Below are 25,701 nucleotides of genomic sequence, written 5' to 3' on the forward strand. Positions count from 1 at the left end.
TAGTCTCTCAGTACCCACCCTACGGGGACAAGATAAACTTATTTCTTCAGTAAACGTTGCGTCGTGGAGAAAAAGCTTTATCCCTGCTGGGAATCGAACCCCGGCCATCTTGTGAATAACCACTCTCATTGCTGAATAAGCTATCCCGCCTCAAAACACTGATGACAGATATGACAGTCATAAAAATGAACATATCATATCGGCTGTCTTCCCGTCAGCGAAAAGGGAATTTTTTCGGACAAAATGTCTATAGAATTCTCACATCAATCGTACTTTTCGTACAAATTTTCTTGTCGTTCACTACGAATTAAATTATTACTTAAAATAGATTAAAAACTTCTTAATGTCACAGAATAGGTAACATTTAATTTGTCACTAGCTTTAATACAAACATGTTCCAAACCGCTTGTCCAGAGCGTTCTACCTAATAAAAATAACCGAAGCCTCTTAGGCAGTCGTCAAACATTCAGGCCAGATGTTTACTCAGTAAAACATCGAGCCAGAGTAGTCCAGGCAGCCGATATGTTTATCATTCCGTTGCTGTCTTAATATCAGTAGTCAAGTCTATCCTGTATATCTGAAACAAATGGCAATGTTTACAGTAAGAACAGTAAAACGCAACTTCAGTTCGCAACAGTTCGCATGTAAAAATACTGACTCACCAGACTGTTGCAACTCATACAGAAGAAAATAACCACTTGAAACTTCACTCCAAGGTTTCGAACTTTTATAACTTCTATATTTTCCTCCGTCGAAACTCAAACAGCATTATTCCAAGCTTAAACTGCAGATCAAAATCTTTAGAATCTCCACGTCATACAGCCTACGAGTAGCCCAATTATGGGAAAGGAACCTTTGAATTTTTAACATGAAAGTTAATGTTTCCTACAGTGAAGAACCAAATTCAACTTTTTTTTAACATTTTGATTAACCCATCCACAGAAATGCACCCCCAGCGAGCCGTTGGAAATCACAAATATTCAGTCATCATACAAAGACGAATTTTTTTTTAGGACTCGAGCATCATGTTTTATTGTTCTTTTTAAAAATAGAAATTCAGTGCGATTCTCACTGATTCCACAGTGGCCGCGCGGTCCGAGGCGTGGGCCTTGTGCCTCTTGGTCACTAGGACCGTGGGTTCGAATCCCATTCAAGCCACGGATGTCTGTCCGCGTTTTCCTGTGTTGTCCTGTCCTGTGTACAGATAGAGGCCTTGCGACGGGCCGATCCCTCGTCCAAGGAGTCCTACCGAAATGTCAATAGATCAAGCCAACGTAAAGTTGAGACCCGCAGTGTTCAGGCACTTGAAGAATTGGTCGTCAAAGTATCAAAGTAAGTAAAGTAACTCACTAAAAGATCCGGATTATGGGTGAGACTTTTTATTACACAAAACAAAGATAAATGTTTGTAATTTTAAAATCATTAATTAATAGGGACTGACAAAATATGTAGCATCACTTTTAATTTAAAAAAAGAATTATAAATATGTTTATTAAAAATTATGAAGCACATAATATTATTGTAATTAATAAAATAATATCATCAAGAAACTTCATTTCTTATAACTTTAATCATTTGATCAAATATAACGTTTAGTAATAAAGTTATATCTCTCATAGACTATAGACAGTGTAGGAAAACGATGAGGCTCATCTAATAATTATCTGATAGAGAGATTCCATTAATTCGGGTTATTCTCCTAGCTTATAGATAAAGGGGCGACGGTCTACATACGCATAATCATGGAAACGCAATTTGGTTGTGACTGGGGAGAAAGCAGTTATCTAAGCAGGCGTGGCGTGATATTAGAAACTCTGCACAACCGTATAAGTAATTTTAACTAATGGCTTTCCTCTTTCACCATTTTAAACAAATCTGGTGAAAGATTACAAGACATAAACTGTTATCTTGCTCACTTCTTTGAAAGTAAATCAAACAAATTCAGCATCTGCAATTAAATTTTTCCTTTTCTAATGGAAAAAGACAAATTAATTCCATTGCTTTCATGCCAATATAAAACGTACACAATTATTGGCGATAGGAGGAATGGAGGTTATGCTTCTAACGCTGCCGAAGAAATTATGCCAGCTAAATGACTAACTACACGGAACAGTCACAATTAAGAAGCCGATAGGGCTCAAGTAGTCGAGAAGTTTCTCGTTTTTTGTGGAACCAGGATTTTCATTATCGTGATCACAAGAAATAGCGATAAGTTTCTATCCTAAGCCACGTGAAACAAATTCACAAACTCCCACTTAATGTCTTGAAGATGTTTAAATATCATCCTGTCTATGTCTAAGAATTCACGACTCGTTTCTTCTGTTCAGGATTTCGAATCAAAATTTTGTATTCATTTCTCATCGCCGCTTATTATTGCAAACTAGAAAAGATTCCTTTTTGAAAAACGTCCAGGCGGTAATTATACTGAACAAACTATATGGCATTCGAAAATACACAGTCAACAAAGAACTTGCTTCACAGAGATAAACATAATTTTAAATTTAATACAGTTAGGTAAATTTTCTCTGTTCAAGAATGTAAATTCTTTCTTTCTTTCTTTCTCTTTTATCCTCTTTTTATCCGTAGGTTTCGAGGCTTTATTTATTAATTTTATTAATCTATTCGGACTCCTTCGATGAGTGATCATCCCGACGCAAGGCCTCTACCTATACAAACACAGAAAGACGCGGACAAACATCCATGCCTTGAGTGAGACTCGAACCCACGGTCCCAGCGGCCAGGCGCACGAGGTCCATACCTTAGACCGCGTGGACACTGTGGCCGGCAGAATGTAAATTCAAGTAATTAAAATACACTATTCATATTAATACATGCGTCATAAACAGTGATAAAACAAGTTGTGGGTGCATGAAGTTTTCTGAATTTGTCTTACAGTACGATAGTACTGCGTAGTCTGTAGATATCGAATATTTTAAATAATGCACACGGAAGACAACATTATTATCAAACTTTCCGTATTTAACGGTAAAGTAACTGTTCGAATTGTTTCCTGTTGTTTAGTACATGTAACCTTTATTCTTCAATCGGTACATGAGCCGTCCCATAAATATTAAGGGGTGTTCAAAAGTCACATAGCCCGAAGTTTAAAGGCAAATACGTTTGCAGAGTAATACAGAAATTTAATCTTAAAGTACCCAATGGACTACTTTGCATAACTTTTGGGATATCCCGTACAAGCCAGATAGGTGCTCCACCAAACAAAGACGTATGTTAAACATTCAATGTATCATTCGCAAGCCTTGCCATAGTATTTACTTTTGAAAAAAAAAGCTACGAACGTTCGAGACTTGCCGTCCAGACCAATGTTTCTCAACCGCAAGACCGCGACAAACTTTTACAAGTCCGATATAGTTTTATTACCGACGATCTAATCCTACTCAAGGAAACAATATTTAGCGACTGAGAGAGAATAAGAATAATAATAATAATAATGATTATCTTCATTTCCTATACATTTTATTATTATGCATCTATGGCACAACATTAATATATCTGCCTTTAAATGTGAATTCTTAATATTGATTTAGAAAATTAAAAAGTAACTAAATACAAATATTGTCAATTTAAGAGGTTAATATTTATACCCATAAAACTTTAACGGTCCGTATAACAGAATTTACAAGCTTTACTGGTCCGTAAAGTAGTTGGGGTTGAGAAACACTGGTCTAGAAGCCTTTCGGTTGAAAACCCCTGATCTAACGAGTTAAATGTTTTGCGATTCTTCTGATATTGTATAAGATTTGTGAAATAGCCGCTATTCTAGAGAAAGGCTTGCAATAGCAGTTTATTACTGCCACGGTGATGAGTAGAGCTCGTCTCAGTTGATATTACAGCATATACAACGGTTGTGAAACAGTTGTCCACCTCTTGAAATGGCATCATATAGCCTTAATTTCCGGCACTGCTCCGGAGACGGTCTGTGGATAAGGGTATAAGATATAATCCTCTTATTACAAGACGAGTACAATGTATTTCACCCCTCTCATCAAGGGTTAATCAGAAAAGCTCACTGTGGAATAATTTAATACCTAGGCGGATTTAAGATTCTGTCAGGCTTCCATTTTTTCTTTTATATATACAAAAATAATCTAGGCTTATTACATAATTTTTCAAAAGTACGGTAAAGAAGAAGTCATAACAGCTTCTCGGGAATCCATTTCCTTCTTCCATAACTTCAGATGTACGTCCAAGAGAACCGAAATCTAGAAATAATTAGTTCTAACTAAATTCTTGATCTCAGAGTAGTTTAATCGTTACGCTCGGGGTGTTTCTTCCCCTGTTTCTCAGCGGTTTTATTTTAAAAGAATGTTCTTATCTTATCACGAATCCAATTACAATAAACTTTTCTATCAAACGAATATTATGACCATATTATACATATAAATCTCTCGCAGCTGAATCAGTGAGGTTAAATGAATGTACAGCAGCCACTATATTTTAACGTGAAAATAATGAATATCCTTTTCTTGTTGAAAAACGATAGGCCTGATCGTCATGGAGTTAATAAGATATGGAAGTCCTATAACAAAACGTCATTGAATGCTTTGGATCCTTACAAATTATCTGTATAACGGACCTCGGTACTCACTGGACAGGAATCTGGGTGAGCCCCAGAGCCGGTATCTGAAAGCAGAAGCTATAAGAAAAGCGCTCTGCCCCTATTTTACGCTTACAACAGAATCAGAAATAATTTTAGTATTAGTAAAATTAATAAAAATCTGTTATTATAAAATCTAGACTAAACGATTTTATGAAATGTATGATTTGTCTTTCTGTGCGTATATTAACTTTCTTAATTTCAGAAACCGGATCACCTCGATGTCAATAAACAGTCTCCAAATATTACGACACTGCTGAGAAAGAACTAAATATTAACAGCAGGCCACGAAAATTACTTTTCTACATATTATGCCAAATTTGAAGATCAATATTTCAAGTTACCTCTGAAGACCAAAACTGAAATTCATAGATCGGTAATCAGTAAGGTTATGTCAAATTTTTCTCTCCACATACGCTCTACATCCTTCTACAAATACTCAAAATAAAAATAAAAATAATACGTTAATACAATACAATAATATTAGCTACTACTTTTTAACTTACATTTAATTAGCATTGCAAATAGCATCAATGATAATTCTATGAAATCAGTTATGGACGTGTATGATGATACCAACAATATTAGGTAATGTAATTATAATGCCGTTGCTTTCATTTTTAACGTGTCCATATTTTGATAATGTTAACCAATAGGTACTTAAATACGAGAATCACTCCAAAAGTAATGAGACTGCCTTACGCCATCTCGGGCAAGGGTATGTAATCGAAAGGCTTCTCTTTAAAATCACTGCACATCATCGACTATTCTGAGGTATCTCATGGTTTTTCAAACTGCCTCAAGAAAGCAATGGAATAAAAATTGAATAATATTCTTCATAATTTGTCATTTTCAATCAACACAATGACATATGCAGTTTATAAAACTTTTTAAAGTAAGTAACAAATATATGGATGTTTTGATATACCAACGCATAACTGTTAAAAACGCGTTTCTTCAGCCCTCTCACGTTTGATGGAACATTATCTGATGCGCCTGCAGCACGCTGTTTAGACTACAAGCGCTACCTTAATATCGGAGAAGTGTCCGCATGTGAACGGCGAAGTGGATCATACAGTGACTCATGTAAAATGCAGGATTACGTCGGGTTAGCCGGCCTGTCTGTCCCCGTCAATCCGCCCGCGTTTTATTAACGAAACTACTGGCCAGATATCGAAAACTGTGGCATGTGTAACGACACTTTCAATAGCGCAGTGTGTTGAACGATAGGATGATTATTAAACCATGAATTGGAAAAGATATGAACTAAGTGGTCGTGGCCTAATTTACGGCACCGTTTCGGCATTTACATAGAAGTATCGAGGAAAACCAGTCTTCTGTCTGGAAGTCTAATAACTTGAACCCGGGACGTCCCGGATACGAAGTAGGTGATCCTATCCACTCGGTATATGGAAGACATTTGGTAATGGCATCTACACTAGACCTTGAAGATATTTCCCAATTATATTTTGGTTCAAATCAGCAGCGAATTTAAAATATTTAGAAATAACAACAAATAATACATAAAAATTAGATTAAATTCGTGGAATACTTGCTACTATTCATCCTCCCACATTTTAGGAATATCAATGGATTGATTAGTGTGCTTTATAACGAAGCTGTTTCAGCTGCAGTGCTTACAAAGTGTTCAATGTGTTGAGGCGTGAACGTGACTCGTAAGGATTAGAAACTAGGCCGTCATGGTCAATGTATTTCTCTAACTTTACAACTACGTGCAGGAATGAGAAAACCCACGAAAATGTTGTTTGGAATTCCTGGTTACCTGGCCGAAATTAGAACCTGAACCTATAAACAGGTTGCAAAAAATTATAAAAAACAATTTGTGTGGAATGCATATCGTAGAGAAATCAACATTCCGCGAGAAGTGCACGTCCAGAGCAAGTGTTAGAGCAAGTGTTCGTCAATTACTTCTACAAAACTATCAATTACAGGATCGGGAGTACATATAAGGTTAATTTTAGCCTTCTTCGGACAAATAAATTTATTAAATATTTCACTACAGTCCAGATCGTGTTTTCCTTTTCGTTCATCGTTTCTATTTTTAAAGATCTACGCATTTCCTTAAAACACATTTTTATTTTATTCACAAACCGATAAAAAACGAGCGTGCTGTGTTACGCCATTAAATAGTAGTTAGCAGTAACTTCTCTTTAAGAATTGACGGTATAAAAACATCTCTTTCACAAAAAAAAAAAAAAAGAAAGAAAGAAAGAACGAGAAACAGAACAAAGAAGCTACATCCCCAGTATATTACTCTTCAGTGCACCTCTATCTTCTCTGCAGCTACCTCCAAGCTCACAATTTAAGTCCCTTCCCTTTATTTCCATCCCTCTATCTTTCTCTCACCACCCTTCAAGACTATATAGGTGTTGGGGGATGTCTCCTCACCCTTCCACAAGACTCTTTGGGTCTAATCCTGAGTTATGTTACGGCTTCGAACTGCAAGCACTCGAGGAACGCCGTACCCCCGCTATTAGCTATGAGTCAGAAGACCAGCAACGCTACTTTACAGTTGACTAATCAAAGGACGATACCACCAATTTAAAAGAATCACTACATCCACTCCCTCCCTACTGGCGGAAGCGCTAATTCAAACTTTCAAATACATTCACGATATACAATGAAATCTTTCCTCAACAGATTATTTTCTTTCATTTAATTACTCCTCCCCCAGTATTGTTAGGGTGATTAAGTCGAGAAGAATTAGATGGGCGGAGCATGTAGCGCGCATGGATGGAACAAGAGGTGTGCACCAGGTATTGGTTGGGAAGCCTGAGGAGAAGAGACCACTGGGGAGACCTAGAAGTAGATGGGAGGATAATGTCAGGCGGGATGTATGGGAGATAAGAGTTGAAGGAGACTTGATTTCGTTGGCCCAGGACAGGGTCCGGTGGAGGGCTTTTGTTAATTCGGTGATGAACCTTTGGGTTCGGTAAGCCATCTAGTTAGTTATAACTGTCAAATTCTCCAGTCACGCCATACAGAAATATCCTTTAGCAGGTGTCTGACATTCAGCCATGAGCAAATTTCTTTTTCAATGAGATCACAAAAGTCTACGTGTGGGGAACATCAAAGATGTTTTCAATCCACGTCAGTAAACTAAACACTATCATTTCAGATTAAGATCATTCCAATAAGATAATATAAGAAATGTGACCTCCTTAACAGAAGTAACTCAGTTCACTTCCGACCTGAAACGAGCTAAAAATATCTTCACTCCTACCGTCGCATGCAGAAACCAGGACATGTCAAGAAGAAAAAGGTCACAAAATTGCCCTAGGATGACATGATAAATACACTGAATTACAGGGAACATTGTCAGAGAGATTAAGTCTTCACTGCAAGATATTAAAATTCTGTAAAATTTATTACATTATTTGAAAGGTATTAAGATATACTAGTTAGAAGCAAATATCACAAGAAATAACAATGTCAACATGACACTTGAAGGAAATAAAGGAGTAAGAAACAGCTACAGAATAAAGCAGGAAAATAAAATAAATGTTGGAACGTAAACGAAAAAAGACGATAAAAGAAAATTGGATAATATGCGGAGGCAGAAAAATAATATAATAACAAAAATAACGAAAAGATTGAAAATAACAGGAAGTGTAAAACATGTAAAATATGAAAGAATGAAGAAAGTAAAGCACAAATAAATGCAGAAAGCCCTAATAGATTCATACGGCACAGTAAAGGTAAATGAAAGTGAATGTCGAGAAAAAAATGTAAGGGTACATAATACGGAAGAACTATATGATTCAAGAATGAGCTAGGTAGAACAAACAGAAATGTTGCGCAGATCTGTGGCTACAGCACGAAAGCTGCTAGAACGGTTACAGCAGCCGCAGCGTTATTACGCAGAGGCAGAACTTCCTGCTATTTCGTGCTTCATATTACTGTTCTTTAGCATTTCAGCGGCAATATTCTGCACGAGAAGGCAGATTTAAGCATTACTCCAGAAATAGCGCAGCAGTAGCAGATCGTACGGAAACCTATCCCATGCCACACATTTTCAGTAGCTGATTACTGACCTTCAATGCAAGCGATTTACAACCGCGTTCCCTTGTCTGCTGATTAATTTTCAAAAGCCTAAATCTCTTTTCTGTCTATTCCAATTTACATTTAGGTCATGTTTCTTTGACGATGTATCCTTTTCCTTCTCATCGTAAAAATCTTTTGTGTATATAATATCGCACTAACCAAAAACATCGTGTTTCATTTACGAATTCAGTGATGGCCGATCGAACTGTCCACGCAGCCGAGCTCACGTGTAGCTATGTACTATTCGAACACTGCATGAATGTATATGTGCCCATGTTCTGTAACCCTACGTAAGGAAACGATTGGGAATGGACACGGAATTCTTACAAAGTCACACTTCTATAATCAATTTTAGGTGCCAGTATGATTCTTATTCGTGATGATAAATATTACAGAACACCTTAAGAAGAAAGACTGAAACCAAGTGACAAAAATAGCAGGTTTTCAATCAGCATGCACGTCTACCACACTGTAGAGAATTTATTCCATTCCTAAGATCTGAAATTGACAAGAAAATGTGTGTATGAAATTTGCCATTAAATGTCGAAACGTCATACGGATCCGTGATAAAAAGATGGCAATCTCTTGGTCGTACGCAGAGGCATACCATTAAAACAAATCCCCCAAGAAATGTAGCTGCAAGTCGTCGACTGGACCCTTGCTTAAATCCATCTGGTTGTTACTAAGACATAAGGCGACGCAAACTGCAATGCTGAGACACTCCAGGCTTGGCAAAAGCAACCAAGAGTAACAAACGAAGCTACTGATGGAGAATGATGAGAAAGACAGAGAAAATAGAAGAGAGATTCGAGGAAAGATGGAGAGAGATGACGAAATATAAATGATATAAAGAGAAAGTATGGCGAAGATGAAATAGGGTGAGGGGAAGAGAATATAATAATGTAGTTATACGTTGAAAAATAAGAGAAAGGGCGCAGAAGGGAATGGAATAGGAAGCTGTTGGTAGACAGAGTGGGGAGTGACGTATAACGGAAACATAAAAGTGGAGACGCTAGAAGTAGTGCGTCAATCTACCTAACGCGGAAGAGGAAAGTTACAGTGAAAAAAAAAGTTTTAACGACAGTCCGCGGTTCAGATCGCTCTTACCGTACCAGGTTACAGTTATTTCGAATTAAATTTCAGGATTGCGTGCTCTCTGCATGACGGCGAATGGCAAGTGACTGGACAGTCATGTCCATCATCACTTCACGCAGTAATTTATTTAAAATTGTTAATAGCTTTTCAGTTTAGTTCCTTGACAGTTATGTTATAATTCTGCCAAATAAATACCAAAATAGAGATAAAAATTACGAATCTTTTCGTTTCAAAATTTCGAAATCAGCTTGTTAAAAGTATTAAATTTTGTACTAAAGCCGTCTCAATAGTTCAGGAATTCTAATGATACCAAAAATTCTTATTAATAGTTATTTTTAAATGTTCAAATCTGTGTTGAATAACCGATATTAAATAGCTCAGTCGTCTTGCAGTATTCTCTCTCCCATCAATTAAAACGAAGTTATTTGCATTTGTATTCAGAACATGCACTAATAGACTGCTAATTTTCCATCTTGGTAAACTCTGAGATTACTTTGTTATATCAGAATTCAATCAAAGTTCGAACATTTGTAAAGACATTTTTATATTCCAATTAGGTTGGTTTAAATGCATCATCTCTTTAAGAACAAACTATCTGTAGACGTTTATCGACGTTTCAGAGATCCTTGCTGCCTCCATAACTTTTTAAATGCATCAACAGTGCATAAAAAATCAACATGTAATATACGAAAGTAGACAAAATTGTATGGATAATGCAGATTTAAGATTGCATTTAGTAATGCTAAAAAATACAAATCTGGTTAAATCCTGTGTTAAAACTATAATAGAATATATTCATTTCCATCTAGACATTTGAAGTTCTGTAATTATAGAAGGCGTTATGCGGCGGGTAAATGCGTTTGTGTCCCTAGGAAACAAAACAATTTTTGTTTTCCGTGAGTTTGTAATATGAGTAACAATTGAACTCTGAAATCGGATAAAGAAATGTCGACTTTTGATAAAAAAAAATCAGACTTATGTTATGGACAGCCCAAAGCAAGCTGGCCAACGTGTCCTATCGTAGAATTCTGATTGCCTCGACATGACATCGCTTCGAGCACTACGATTCGGCGAGCTGTTTACAAAAATCATCCAAAAAATGTACAATATTTTACAAATAAAGCTTTAAAGGGCAAGTGACGACACAAAAAGACTTCAAAGCGCATGAACAATATTTGCATATACAAGTGCTTGTTTTATTGTAAAGGACTTGGCCCAGTTTTATTTTACCGAACCTTTGATGTACCATTGCAATCGTTACCCTGAGTGAGAGATGCTTTAGATGTGCAGTTAGGTAACAAATGAAAACAATTCGAACGAAAAATAATGTTTATTGATCACGAATTCAATTCTCGACACAGCATTGTGTAGATCTATTAACCTGTGCATTGCAGAACAAAAATTATCCTGTGGTAAAGCATTGCGCCGTAAATACGCACAGAGAACTGCAGTTACAGCATTTAATCTCGGTACGAGATGAAGGCGAATGAGCAGCTTCACATCCCGGCTACTTTACCCCTGTATCCACACATAGAATCCTGCGTGTACCTCAGATGGAATCTGGGCCTGGACATAGCAACGAAGAGAAATTCCTGCTCCTGCCGGAAATCAAATCCCAGTCGCCAAGCCCTTGGCATTCACTGCGCTGACTAACATATTCGGACTCGCGAACAAACATTACAGAAGTTATTAAACATTTTTTGCCCACAAAGTAAAACTACAGGCGTGTTCTTCTATGCTTGTTTTCATGTTTTAGGGCAATCAACGTTAGAAATATATTTTGGAACTCTCTGGAAAAAAATTGTTTTTGCAATCTTTATTATTATGAAAGTATTAATAGAAATGTTTGCCCTTTACATTTAAAACTTTAATTAATTTATGTGCATTACGAAGCAACAAATTCATGGTTAATTGATACCACAAATTCAGCAAGATAATCATTAAACACTTAAAGTTTGATTTAATGTCGAGACACTTTCCTCAAGTACTTTCACGCACAAAGTACAAGCAGTATTTATTTACTGATATAACTCATTTATTTATAGCACTTAAATCCCACAAGAAACTAGTGGCGAACGATATTTGTAATAGCAAATAAATACGATCTTGAAGACGCTCCGTTAGGTGGCTGTAGAACATATTCCATTCCGAATTTCGTAATTTACTTTCTTGACACATACTGAGTTTCCAACACCGGCGACTTTCACATTTACTCCTGATTTTCGGAACGCTTCAATTAACAAACGAGTTAAGATTCATGACAAAGGCATAACCAATAACAATGTAATCGTCAACAGTCCAGCTACACAAATTTTACGATTATAATCTCAATGTTTATTAAAATAACACATGATTCGACCTTACCAGATCATCTTCAAGTTTCTCTCTTTAAGTGGTCGAAACAAACAGATATCAATGCTAAATTCTATACATATTTGTGACAGATAACACTTGCATTGTTAAAAATATCTGTGCATTAAAATTCAGTCATTTCAACTCTATAAAATTACACAACAGCCTAATCTGTTCTGCCGCAAATATGTCTTCATGGAATGGTGCTCAGTCACAGGAGGCAGTTTAGTCTTATTAGAGACAAGGAATTTTCCAGAGAAAACGATAGCGAAATTGGAATTTGCCAAAAATTTACTTGCTATGAAATGTTTCAGTTCATGTGCGCACTTGGTGCTGTGATCTTCGCTCGTTTCCATAAAGCCGCACAAGGGGATACGTGAGTTCTGAAATTACTAAGACGAGGGAGAAATATTCGGAAATAAACAAATAGGTTGCATTAGAAGTCCTACATAATAGTTTTAGTATGGCAGTGGAAAGATAATAAATGCTTTAATAATGTGATAATCGGTTAGAAATGCGTAAAAGTTAGGTTTATGTAATATTTTTCATTATTATTTCACTATTATTGTATGTGTTTGCCTGTTATTGGCTTCTTGTTGTTGGCAAACACGTAAATAAATTAATTGAATTGAATTGAATAAGCATCGACATCTTAAACAAAGAGTGTATTTCGTTTATACATATTAATTAGCCCTTTCATTTACACTGTGTTTTCTAATTTGTTTTTCTTTTTGTATCATATATTCGTTTTTATTTCTATTCTTGCGTGTAATTAACTATTATGGTCAATGCGGGAAATTTTTGATCTAATATATATATATATATATATATATATATATATATATACACATCTATATATTTAGTTTAGCCCGTTTGGTTTTTGTATATGTATGTATTACCAGTGCTCGCCTGTCATTGGCTACTCTCTGCCGGCAAACACTTTAATAAATGAATTGAACTGAATTGAATTGAAAAATAATTCATTATATTTAAAAATTAATCATATTTGACCAATTAAAGCCGACGCTCACATGAATATTATTTATGAAATCAGTTCGTACTTCGAAGGGAACACAGTACTCCACCATTACAAAAATTAACTGATTAAGAATGTTTAAAAAATAATCGATGCTTACCGTGAGAATCGTATGAAAACACATATATACAAAATGAAAAGATATTAATTATCAAAGAAGGCGCTACATACAGTTACCACTGGGCTTTAAAGGGTTAAGCCATTTGACTGTAACAGCAAAATGGAAGAAACAAAGTCTCTACTTAACACTGCAGATCCTGACCATCCTTCACGGTGCACGTGGTATTTGCTTGGTACTTAAATATCTGCAGCATATTACAAGACAATACCTAATATTTTATGGCAATAGGCCTAAATTACGTTTCATGAAATGCAAATTTCAAATTTAATAAGAGACTCTGATATTCCACTTATTATCATTCTTTATCACTTCTTCCTTTATCTTTGCCTACAGTTTTCATGTCGTTTCAGAGAACTTTTATATTAAAATAGAAATTCACATACATGTACGTTCGTGATATATAAGCTGACCTGTCGTTTAAAATGATTTATACCTCAGCAGTTATTCAAAGCAGGCAAAAAGAAAACTACTGTCTCGATGTGTATGAAAATACTGAGCTGCAAGATGTGCTTAAATGCAATACGCGAAACTGCAGAGCCTGCGAAGTTCGACCGGTCTGGACCTGCGGTAACAAGAACATGCCCTGACCTTGACCGGTAAAAAGTTATGGTATAAAGAACTTTTTTACATCCATAACATGAGTCGTGCCTCCGTTTATAAAACTATTTAAGTTTACTTCTCTGATTCCTATTGAGTGCAGGCTGGAATTTGTTCGAGATCGGAAATAAGGTCTAGGGGCAGAAAGAAAAACTATCTTTAAAAAAAAATTCGGGAATGGAAATCAACGAGTTTAAAATAAAACCTCTTCAAGTGCCAGATTTCGACCACAAATTATAAATGCACAGCTCATTAATTGAACAAGAGTCTTGATTATGAAACGGCGACGTATAAAAGTCTCAAGTGTAATGTACACTTTAAAAACGTTTATATTTTTTATACCAGTAATCTGTTGCTGTTTAATGTTGTCCTCGTGGCACAAATAAAGACAAGCAAATTTTTAAAAATTCATATCATACATCACCGCATAACTCTCGTATGAGAGAATTTTAAAGAAGGTACTAGTAAATCATTTTATCTCTTTATTTTTTAGTATGACAAGCTGACAACTCTTTGTGATGTGAATCTTGGTAAAATATGAATTCAATGTCACAGTAGAAACAATTCTGTCAAATTATTAATTTTAAGTAAGAGCCCCAGATACCAAATTAGAAAAAGAATGTATAATGCACATGAACGGAAAAACCTCATCTAAAACAAGGACAGTGGGTGCCGCTTTGAAACACTCGGTCCACTTGTTACGTTATTGCGCTCAGTACTTTGGCTGTGAGATGTCTTACAACTCGATCACCGAAGTATTGTTTGTCTTCGCCCCCTTGCAACGTGCCAACGTGCACTTGATTTTATTGATATTTGTCCTTACGCCAGTCATACTCTGAAAGGGGTGTAGAAAGTGCAGAGCGTCGACACTGGCTACAAAGGATGGTTTCCTCACAATAATATTAAATAAATGCAAACACCTGTCCTTTTCTCGCCCTACATGTTCCGAGGACTGCACTTACTAATGAGAAGGCGAATAATACTCCAAGCAATTATTTTCATTTAATCCTGAGTTTACAAGCACAGCGACGTTTCTTTCAGTCAAATCTCTTTTCCAGTTACTTTGGTATTATTTCATGCCTTTATTTTTGCGTCTGTTGAAGAACCTTAGACTAACACCGTAACATGTATTTTTCTCTTCATCGTCTGCATTTAACGAAATACAAGTAACGTATTTGATTGTACAGATTCAGACAATTTCTAGTACAGGGCTTTCCTTCCAATGGTTCATATCTATGAACGGAGCAACTGGAATACGTTTCTGCTCATAATATAATACAGTGGATCGAATCAGTGGTAACAAATTTTATTTTATTTCTATCGCACAAGATAAAATCTAACAAAGATAAATCTGTCAGCAATCAGATGACATTTTTGCCAATATTTAAAATAAATTCAAGTAATATGGGGATCTTGATGCAATTAGTATATGTCTAATTACTTGAAAAATTAATAGAAAATGATGTACCATAGATGAACCTTTAAAAATAAGTACAGTAAAAAGAAATATCTACTGCTGCACGGAATAAATCAATTGACAACGCAATCCAACCGTGGTTTCTTTTAAACAAGAAACATTCCGTACCGCCTAATTACGTCTTCACACACCTTAATGAAAATTAGTACAGATTAGAGTCTCACACACACACACACACACACACACACACACACATATATATATATATATATATATATATATATATATATATGCATTCCTTCGGATTTCGGATGCAATGTTAAAGGTTAGAATATGTTTCAGCGGACATTGCATCTGCCATTTTCAAGGTGGGTATGAGTTAGGGCCAGTTGTGGAGGACAAAGTGCGATGGAAATAAACTTAAGCAGCTACATGTCCATTTTACTTAAAGAATGTACGAGTAAATGACACCATATCGAGCAGTTTTCTGATTACTTTGTTATTTAGGGCCTAATAGTATAATTTTAAACGATACAAACAAAACAGCATTAAATCACAGAAAGTTTCTTGGTGTAAACTGGAAAATATGTAGAAGAAAGCTTTAATGACTTATATTAAGAGCAACCGTGAATGGACCGGCTAAAATCACGGAAAACCTAAATCATGAAAATCGGTTAAATAGTCGAGATTTTAAGTTGATCGTTCTTGAATAAAATTACTGGTATTGCTCATTTGATGGCGACATTCAGTGCCACGTAGCTGCTGAAGAGTTTGTACATCCCCGGTATTAACCACCAATACCAAAACTTTCCATTTTCAGACCTCACGTGAGTAGGTAGATTCATCGTCTGTAGTTCCGACGCGAGCAAACAGACGCCTGTGACGCCCACTCGAAGTGCCCACGTCGGTCAGACTGTCTCAAACTAGGACAAATAAAATTTACGAGAGTCTTTCTTTTTCTTCAACAAGCGACCCAAACAATATGGTTTGCTGAAGTACTGCCAAGGAAACTGGTGTGGACACTGCGCAAAGAAATTGCATTTTATCTGAAATTTTGATTCTCTACTTAACAGTGTTTACCTTGTCTGATGTTAAGCGTCTGTATCTCAATGAACGTACTTATTTGCTATTTTATAAAAGAATCTACACGCCCATTTATAATTTTGCTACATTACTATGGTTGAATCTGTAAGAATGAAACAATAATAGTTGGATGATTAATAAGAATAATAACAAAACACTCGTCGCTTATTTTCTGCTTTTAAGTTAAAAGCCCATTTTATTCAGTATCAAAACCAAACGATAATGAAGAATATAGCTAGTCTTTGAGCCCAGGATAACATAGCGATGTAAACTATACCAAAGAGAGATATTAACTTACATACATTAGAGAACGCATAGATTATATAGTAAGTCCGAGTCCTGTACGGTGTACAGCAAGCTTCATATATTGCGGAGCGGAACACAAATATTGTATTAAGCATTTTTCGAATAATAATACCAACACAATTGCAAAGAGTACAGAAACAATCAGTTTATAAAATGTCAGTCCACATTATCGAATACAAACAAAAATTACATTTGCTACATGCATGTTATAAGGATATGTAACATTTTATGATTCATTCGGATTCTCGTGCCAGAAGGCAGACGTAAAGTTGCCATGTGCATTATTTTCCCACACGTTATAACACATATTTTAAAAACTCTTTCTAAATAAATCCAAATCTTGCCCATAACCCCAAATAATTATTGCTGAAAAAGCTTCTTCCAATCATTTTAGGAAGTTTTATTTAAAGATACTTCAAGATTGCAGTTTACACACAAAAAAAATACAATGGTAATTTTCAACGCAAACACAGTTTCCAGACAATCGGATGTTTCAGTCTACTTAATTTCGTTTCACGCTACACCGTTTAAAATTTTAGTTATTTCCCTCTCCCCTATTGCCAATCTTCTTCAGACTGTATATATATAATATAATTACCTAAATAGCTTTATTAGTCTATCATTCCTTTCCCTTTGCATGCCATTTCACTTCTCCTTTTACTGCAAACGCAATTCAAACCACATTCCTACTGTTTCTTGTTCTCATTTCGATCATCACTAATTCGTTACCTCCCACTACTGGCAGTCGACCCTCATTCGCATTAGTTCGCTTTACATTGCCGGCTGAAGGAAAGAGACATCAAGGCAATGAATGTCTCATCTCAGAATTGTCACTTCCACTTTTCATCACCATCCTTTCGCAAAGCGAAAAACCAGGCAATTGCGTTAGAGGCATTAGTAAAGATGACGTTCGGGGCGGTGGAAAAGTTGATGTGCACTGGGTTGGCGTGCTGGGTACAATAGGGAACAACCCCTTTCTTTAGAAGGAGTTAAGTAACCCCGTTGTAAAAACATACAGGCAACAAAAAGCACATACACAGGTTTCACTTTTAAGCAATACCGTTTTAAATTAACCACCGTATACTTTAACTAGTCTCAATGACAGATGCTCATTTCTTATTTTTAAATGTGTCTCCTCCGCGATGACAGAAATAAGCATAAATGGGGAAAGTAAACGGAAGGTATTTACATGCTCATGAACCATGCTACCTAAATATATTCAAGTGTATGCCTTTCCGTCCGTTACTTACTATTTAATTGCATTAATCCATCGAATGTCACTCCTATTTCACAAAAGGGTTCAAATCTTGTGCCGGAAACCAGTTGCACCAGTTTCTTAGTTTTCCTCGGTCTCCCCAGGCAAATGCCAGATTAATATCCTATATTAGGCTATAACAGCTTCCTTCTACACTGAATTAAACACGTTTAAATAATAACATTATATGTGTGGCCTGAATTTTTCACGGTGATTAAGTATAATAAATTCTTCTCGGGCTACCAGCCGCGTCATGTGGTTGAAAGATGAAAACACGAACGTTTCGAAAAACATCTTCGTCCTCGTCTTCAGGGTACTCAAAACACCCTGAGGACGAGAAAGAGGATGGCAGCCCAGGAATAATCCATTATAGTAGTATCTATTATCCGACGCAAAATAATCTGACTCTGAGAATTTCGTTAAACAAAATATTAAGAAATACCGCAATTTTTTCACTTTAGACATCGTTAAACAGTATATGACACAGAATAAATACAGATAATGTTTTATTTTCTGTAACTGTAGATTAACATGCAATGCCTATATTGTCAAATAAGAAAACATAGGGGATATGCATACTAAACCACGATGTCTTATTTTTGTAATGGCTGAAAGGCTTCCGGGAATATCAAATGAAATATGATGTATTAAAGCGGGGAATAATTTGAGACGAGAAAGAAAAGGCAGTAGTCTACTTTGAGGTACCGAAGGAATATCAATCAGAATCGGAATATATCAATCAAGATCGTCGCATTGACATCATCAGGGAAATGGAGTAATGACAAGCCTTTTGTAATATATGAAGAAACTTTGACATCTTACAGAGAAAACTGTTCTTGTTTCTGCATGCCATCAACAACTACATATTAAAATTTGATTTAGGAAACTTACAGTGCTGTGCCATCGGTGTATGCAAATCTGAAACCCAAATTGATACATTTAATCAATTTCCTATTGACAGTAATACTATAAGTAATACAACAATTCTAACCAACTCATCCAATAAATAATTAAATATTTAATCACAGCGGTGACACATTATTAATTGCCTACTATAGAACTAAGTAATTTTATAAGCTTGTGAGGACCTAAATTAAAATATAAATGTCGGTAATATCTTATTTCTGTAATTAGTAAAATAAACGAATAATTAAAGAACTTAATATATAACGCAGTGAAAGTTTATACGATATATTATACGTAACCATCCATCGCACCTAACACTTACCAAGTAATTCGCACATATATAAACAAAAATAAGAATTTGTACATTATCTATATATTAAAATTAGAGTAGTCATAAAAATAAAACAATATGTGTTACTAGAAAACAACCCCTTTCGGCAGGTCCTGTAAGTTCACGTTCATCAAACTAAATAGTTACTAATATATTAATAATAGAATGTTAAAATAAGGCTTTCCGCAGTCTGGAGGAGCTTTGGGGAGGGGGGGATAGTTCTTTACCTCTACTCTAAATAAGGGACAGTAGTCAGCGAAACGTCCGGGATTCAGAATGATATACTTCGATGATGGTCTTTTGAGTTGTGTTCTAGAACTTATTACCAAAATTTGAAAAGAACATACAGCCTTTATCTTCAGTCCACACGTCGTCACTACGACGAAGACCACCAATGAAACCACCACTATGAGAAACTCCCACTTCAGGAAGTTGATGATATTCTAGAACCACAGGGACTGCAAGCATAATCCACAATTTTATTATGGCATATGTAATGCAGAATGGTGAATTTTTACACATCCAAACCATCCATAATTTACTTCTATGTACTCGTTTAACCATGTGCTCATGAAGAAGTGAAATTATTTTACCTGCCACTGTTAATAATGCGTGAAGTTAGAAGATTCTCGACTTGCTTTCATTGTTCTATTTCGAATATGCGTCTGTCTCCTCTTAACGATTACTGAGAAAAAATCACAGGTTCTCCTGAAACTTTTTAACACGTATTGGCCTACGTCTAACTGTAAGATTCTTAAATAATTTAAAGATGCTGTGTTAAATTCTGAGGTTATATGGTATCGAAAGAAACAGGAAGACAATCACAGAGTTTAAATAATTGGAAGGAGGAAATCAAGTATTTTTTGGTTAACATTGCAACATTAAACAAATTAATCCTCAATAACAACAACATCCGGTAACACGACCAAGATTTCTCGTCTCCCACACGTACATGTCCCGTCCATCATATCTTCTTCAAATTCATCACCCTAGTAAAAAATAGTGAAATTGACAATGTGCAATTTTTTCAAGCTCATTACCCTTAAAACTTTGCATACTGTGTAGTGTATTGGAAAATAAAACATACATACAAACAAAAATATTCACACTTTGAAGGTCCAACAATTATCATTATTAATTCTAGATTATTTTAATAAGAGACTTGCATTTAAATTTAGCTTCTTGTTTGGTTCAACTCAAAACATTTAACAAATACGGTATAAAGTCTTTATAAATTTGGTCATAACTGCAATGCATGACAGTTATCTATGTTTAATATGTTCCAAACCTTCATTAAAATTATAAACACATAATGTTTTCAAAAGCAATAGTACAGCATCCGAGGGAAGCTTCAAGAAATATATATAGTCCATTTTGCTTCTTATGCTAATGCAGCATCATTAGCTAACATTCTGCCAGGCTTTCTTGTTGAATGGAGCTTCAATTGGTCGTCATTTGCTGTTTTACTTTTCAGTTGCTGGCCGTTTCCCTATAACTCCTTACGGTTTCCATGCTACTACATTGCCTCAACGCTTTCTAGATGCTTTTTTTACTTCAAAATTTCATCCATTCCTTGCATTTCTTACTCTCTCTCTCTCTCTTTTCTCCACAGCAAGTCACTGATTTATCACACTACGTAAATACATACAAATTAAAAATTATTACTTCCATACAGACAATAAACGAAATAAAAATAAAATAAGTAATTAAAAGTGTCTAGGCCTCTTAATTACACGTATAACGCCTTTCTGAAGCATACCCCTTATAACATATAAATTGGCCTTACCAAAATGTTAATTTCTTAAGCTCTTTACTTTATGCACATACAATGAACAGATAATGTGAGGGCGTGGCCGTCCGTCCGCGTATTTCATCTCCGAAAATGCTTCATCGATTTCAATAAAATTTCGAACTGGGTTCTTACGTTAAAAAGTGCTAGGCAAATTAAACACAGATGCAAAGCTCAAAATGAACTTTCGGTTTTCTCTAAACCACTTTATATTACAGAATATAAGCTATTCGTCCATTAAGATCTATAGATCTAAGATTTGATACTCTAACGTTGATAAAAAATGTCGATTTCTATCTTCTGGGTTGTAGCGCCACGTGGACTTCTAGGTAGATATCAATGTTTCGGATAAACTAATTGCCTTTATTTTCTTTCGAAACTTTGGTATCTACCTAGAACTCCACACGGCGTTAAAACCTACATCATTTAAAATTTGTTTAAAATATTTGTTGGTAAAATAAATAGGCCTATCTATCCATGTTAATCGGGTGAGCACAGTCGTGCAATTTTTGTTTTGATAAAGCAATAAGGACGTAAATATATAGGCAGGAAGACTATGTAGTACTTTGTAATAGTCTAATTCCTGAAATCAAAAGACTTGCACAACCCGTTTCAGACATATGATTGAAATGTTTAATATTAATTTTGTACCTGGTATACAGTTTATTTACTCTATTTCTGCTTCAGAAGAGTTTAGTTAGTACGTTAACCATCTATGCCTCTCACTGGTTAAACACAAAGAAGTCAATCCTTGGGCGATTTAGGGGCAAACCAGTACCTACCCTAACACGCAGTAATAGTGCGCATGCTTGTTACCTGTCGTCAGACTAACAAACTTATTTCTTTCATTACGAATTCAGTGCGTCGCGTATTCATACTGACTGAGATTTAATTTACGTAACTACACTTTCTCAACTACTTAGGCAATAGACCAACAGCTTCAAACCTATATCACTATGTTTTATGGGCTCGGAAGGTTATGGAAGGAATTGGTAGTGGCCGATATTAAATACTATAATAGCGTTTGCCTGATGAGGAAACCCACAAAAAAATTCAGTTAGGATAGCCGGTCTCCGGGTCTAGAATCAAACCCAATACTGTAAATTACGAATACAGAGCGTTCACTGATAAACCAGAACGCAGTTCTCATAGGGATATTACTTTCAGCGCCTCATACACCACAGGTAAGTTTACTTTATTCTTTCTGCACAGCGATACTTGACTCACATCAAAAAGAGTATTTTAGCATGAGTCATGCAGTTCGTACCGGGGATCCGGGAAGTGACAGTTACTTTCCAGTTTATTAACGAAAGCACTGGAAATGCTATCTACTACAGCAAGACGATCGGTGAATGCATATCACTTTATGCCTATTACGTCACAGCTCTTTGAGAGTAGCGATAGTTTTCTTTCGGACAGAACCATTACTCTTCCCTGCATACACAATTGAAACAGGCGGATTCTTGATGAATTAAGTTCCCTGTATAGGCCGCTAATTGTAATGTGCTGAGAAAAGACGACCTCCCCTTCTCCAAATCCGCCAACACCACTCATTATCTCGTCCAAGTCAAGCAAAATTCCTGCCGTCTCCACTTACTCATCCTTCTTTGGCCTCACATTACTCGTTATATATTGTTCATTAACTTATGTAACAAATTAGTAAGAGTGAATTTACAATGCAGTGCTGTCTTCAGGAAAATTCCTTGGTTCAGAGGCTGCAATTAGTATGCATAATTCTAGTGCATTAAACTTTGCAAAAAAATACGTGTTACTATTACTATTCATTAGTTATTATATTTGATAAATGCATTTTATTGTTACGTAGCCCGTGAAATACAAAACGAATTTAATTAAGAAGCGTTCATTACATATTCACATAAGGGTTAGACAATCTGCTAGTAACGATCCGACAACTATTAATATATTTTAAGTAGATAAAAGCATTCAAAATATAATTACTGTATTAGCTTTTAAGAAAAGAGTGAAGTAAATGCAAAAGGGAACACCAAAATAACTTAAAACTTCCTTTTCTTTTATTGTCGGACCAATTTTTGAAGTATTACCAGAATATTTCCAATTTAAATAATGACATGTAACTGCAGAAACCCAGGGCACAAATAGAACTACTAAGTTCCGGAGCGACTGCAGAACAAACTGTACTGTAAAAAAGCCACAAACCAACTTCAGGAACTATTATGCAGTTTTAAATCTAAAATGGGGTGAGTAGCATTTCTTTCCAATAGAACACTTAGGTCTTTACGATTTAATTTAATGTTTTAGCATACGACAAGCAGCTGGATACTGCTACATTTCCTGTCTAAATTACCACTGAAAAGTTTTCTTTGTTCCTTTTTGTAACCAGTCTTCATCAAGGTGACGAGAAAGTCGGTCAATTTGGTACGAACTCTTGAGTAGTGATCACAGAATGTTCGGAAAGAAGACGCGAAGAGCTATGTAAATTGAAGCAACCTTTCGAATTACCTCCCTCAGCCCATGTGAATTTTAACTCGCTTCTTATTTTCTTTCCCATTTCGTTCAGTCTGCATACTATTCAGTGGCGACTACATATAAATTGACAGTCAATTTTTATTTAAATTCTCACGATTCTGCACCAAGGCTATTGTTTCTTTTAATTGGAAAGTATTAAACTTCAATGTCAGGATTAAGAAGGTGATGAATGTTCGTGGTGTGGTTACGAATATGGATCTTTTAATAAATCTGAGAACAATTCAAAATCAGTATTCTCTTAAGAATTATGAGAAGAACCATGGGAACAAAATCACAGACAAACATACTCAGATGACAACGAAAATATGCATAAATATACAAACGTTAAGTGTTTAAATTTACTTCAGTAGAACTGGATCTGAGTTGAACTGTGGAATTAATGACACATAATCATCATCTTCTTCTTCTTCTTCTTCTTCCTCTTCCTAAACCTTTTTCCGCTTTACGTGCGAAGTCTTTCCTACCAACTAAGACTATGACTTGTTAAAGATACAGCAAATATAATTAATAGAGACATATTTGTGATTTTCTTCCTACACGAGGAAATAATTCCTTTCTTAACAATTGAAATGTTGCTAGTGATACAATCGAAATTCGCTATTAAATCTTACACCAAAGCGGAAATATGAAAGACCTTATTAATTTATATTCGTCAGATCTTCCAAGCATTAATCACTGTTTTCACATATCCCCCTCAAATAACTAATTATTTTATCGTCGTATATTTCTAAAAACACTAATTAACCAGTCGTTAGGATCGAAAACCATTGCTACGTGTGTGATTTGTGGTAAGGAATAAACCTGGTCTGTACATATTTTTTACAAATCAAATGAAGTTTCAACGTCTACATTTACGTAACCATGTTATCCTCATTCAACTACTTATTTTATAAATTTAGACAAAACTTGTGTAACAGTCACAATTAGTATGTAAAGCACCTCGTTAGAATGCCAGTCATATGCTATGTAACAAAAGTGTGGGTTTTTATAATAATAAATGTCGACTTCAAATGACGCATTGGCTTGTCTAATTTTTCCATGATTCAAAATTCCACTGAAAACGTTGTCCAACTAGAAAGTTTCTAGCAATGTATTCTTTCTTCCCATTGCCAGTCAATATCATCAGCCAGCCGCGATGTTGGTTTACGAGTTCAACTCTTTCAACGACATTATCGCCTCGCTTTCTGCATAATCCCATGCACAGCTCATTCATATTAATGACTGCAATAAAATGTCTAAATGTGTGTGAATCCCATGAAATGCCAACATACGCTCTGCCTTTGAAACTCTTTAACGAAATATATTTTTTACCATATACGTCGAGAACGTATGCGAATTTAGATATACAACTGTTTAATTGTTTTGAAATGAGGAAAAATGGTAGCAAAAAAAAAGCATTCCTGAGTCAGTAAAAATTGCTTTACATGACATTATATTTTACGTGCGTTACTATTGTCTCATCACTGGAAGTATCTAATACCGACAACAGCATCCCCTGATGTTTTCTTCGTGAAACCCACTCCTGCATTTTAAGCAATTAAACAGTAAAAACAATGGTATTTGAGTCGAGGATCAGGCATAAATAAATAGGAAATATCGCCTACTCATTTGGATCCATTTGAAAGAGCTGGTCCCTACACTTGTGAACGAAAACTGATCCAGCTTTCAAAATGTTGTGTTTCTTTTTAGAATACCAGCAGATGGACAAAGTCCCAAAACTCAGTAATCCAGATCGTAATTTACCATTGTCACAATTCTTTAGAATCGACAGGATATATCGTTTCCAACGTTATCAGAGAAGAACGCAATTTCAGAGGAACTACTCTCCAAGCGAAATAACATAACAAAAATAAACAAACACCAAGCCTCTGCTTCCAAGCATTCGTAAGGACGTTATATCAACGCTTCCCTTTGTGAAGATGATCAGAATGCCAGTTTGTATGTACCAGAAATGCTGGCACAACGACGCAGTGACTGGTCTTTGTTACTTGTATACTGTAACTTGCATTCAAATGATATTTCAGCAGTTTACATGGTCAGGTTTATCGTAGTTTTCCTCGGTCACTCCAAGCATTTTCCGAGATATTAACTTAAATTAGACCGTGACCAGTTCTCTCCATGTCAATTCCGAGTTATTATTCACTAATCACCCTAACATTTGACGCTGATTGTACCGACTAATTCAAAGAGTCGATAAATAAGTCAAGAGTAAATAAGAAGAC

The 25,701-nt window shown here is 35.6% G+C and overlaps 1 long non-coding RNA gene across 1 annotated transcript in view; it reads right to left on the reverse strand.

Annotated features, from left to right (window-relative positions):
* Window positions 1-25,701, reverse strand: part of LOC110830375 (uncharacterized) — a 295,636-nt gene that overhangs the window by 231,855 nt on the left and 38,080 nt on the right. Inside the window, exon 3 of the long non-coding RNA XR_015537595.1 lies at window positions 18,837-18,863. This is a non-coding gene — a long non-coding RNA (uncharacterized LOC110830375). The remainder of the gene's footprint in view (window positions 1-18,836; window positions 18,864-25,701) is intronic.

Source organism: Zootermopsis nevadensis, unplaced genomic scaffold (assembly GCF_977971745.1).
Source record: "Zootermopsis nevadensis isolate Lab colony 2312 unplaced genomic scaffold, Znev_1.0 Znev_ptg000029l, whole genome shotgun sequence".
Taxonomy (NCBI): Eukaryota; Metazoa; Arthropoda; class Insecta; order Blattodea; family Termopsidae; genus Zootermopsis; species Zootermopsis nevadensis.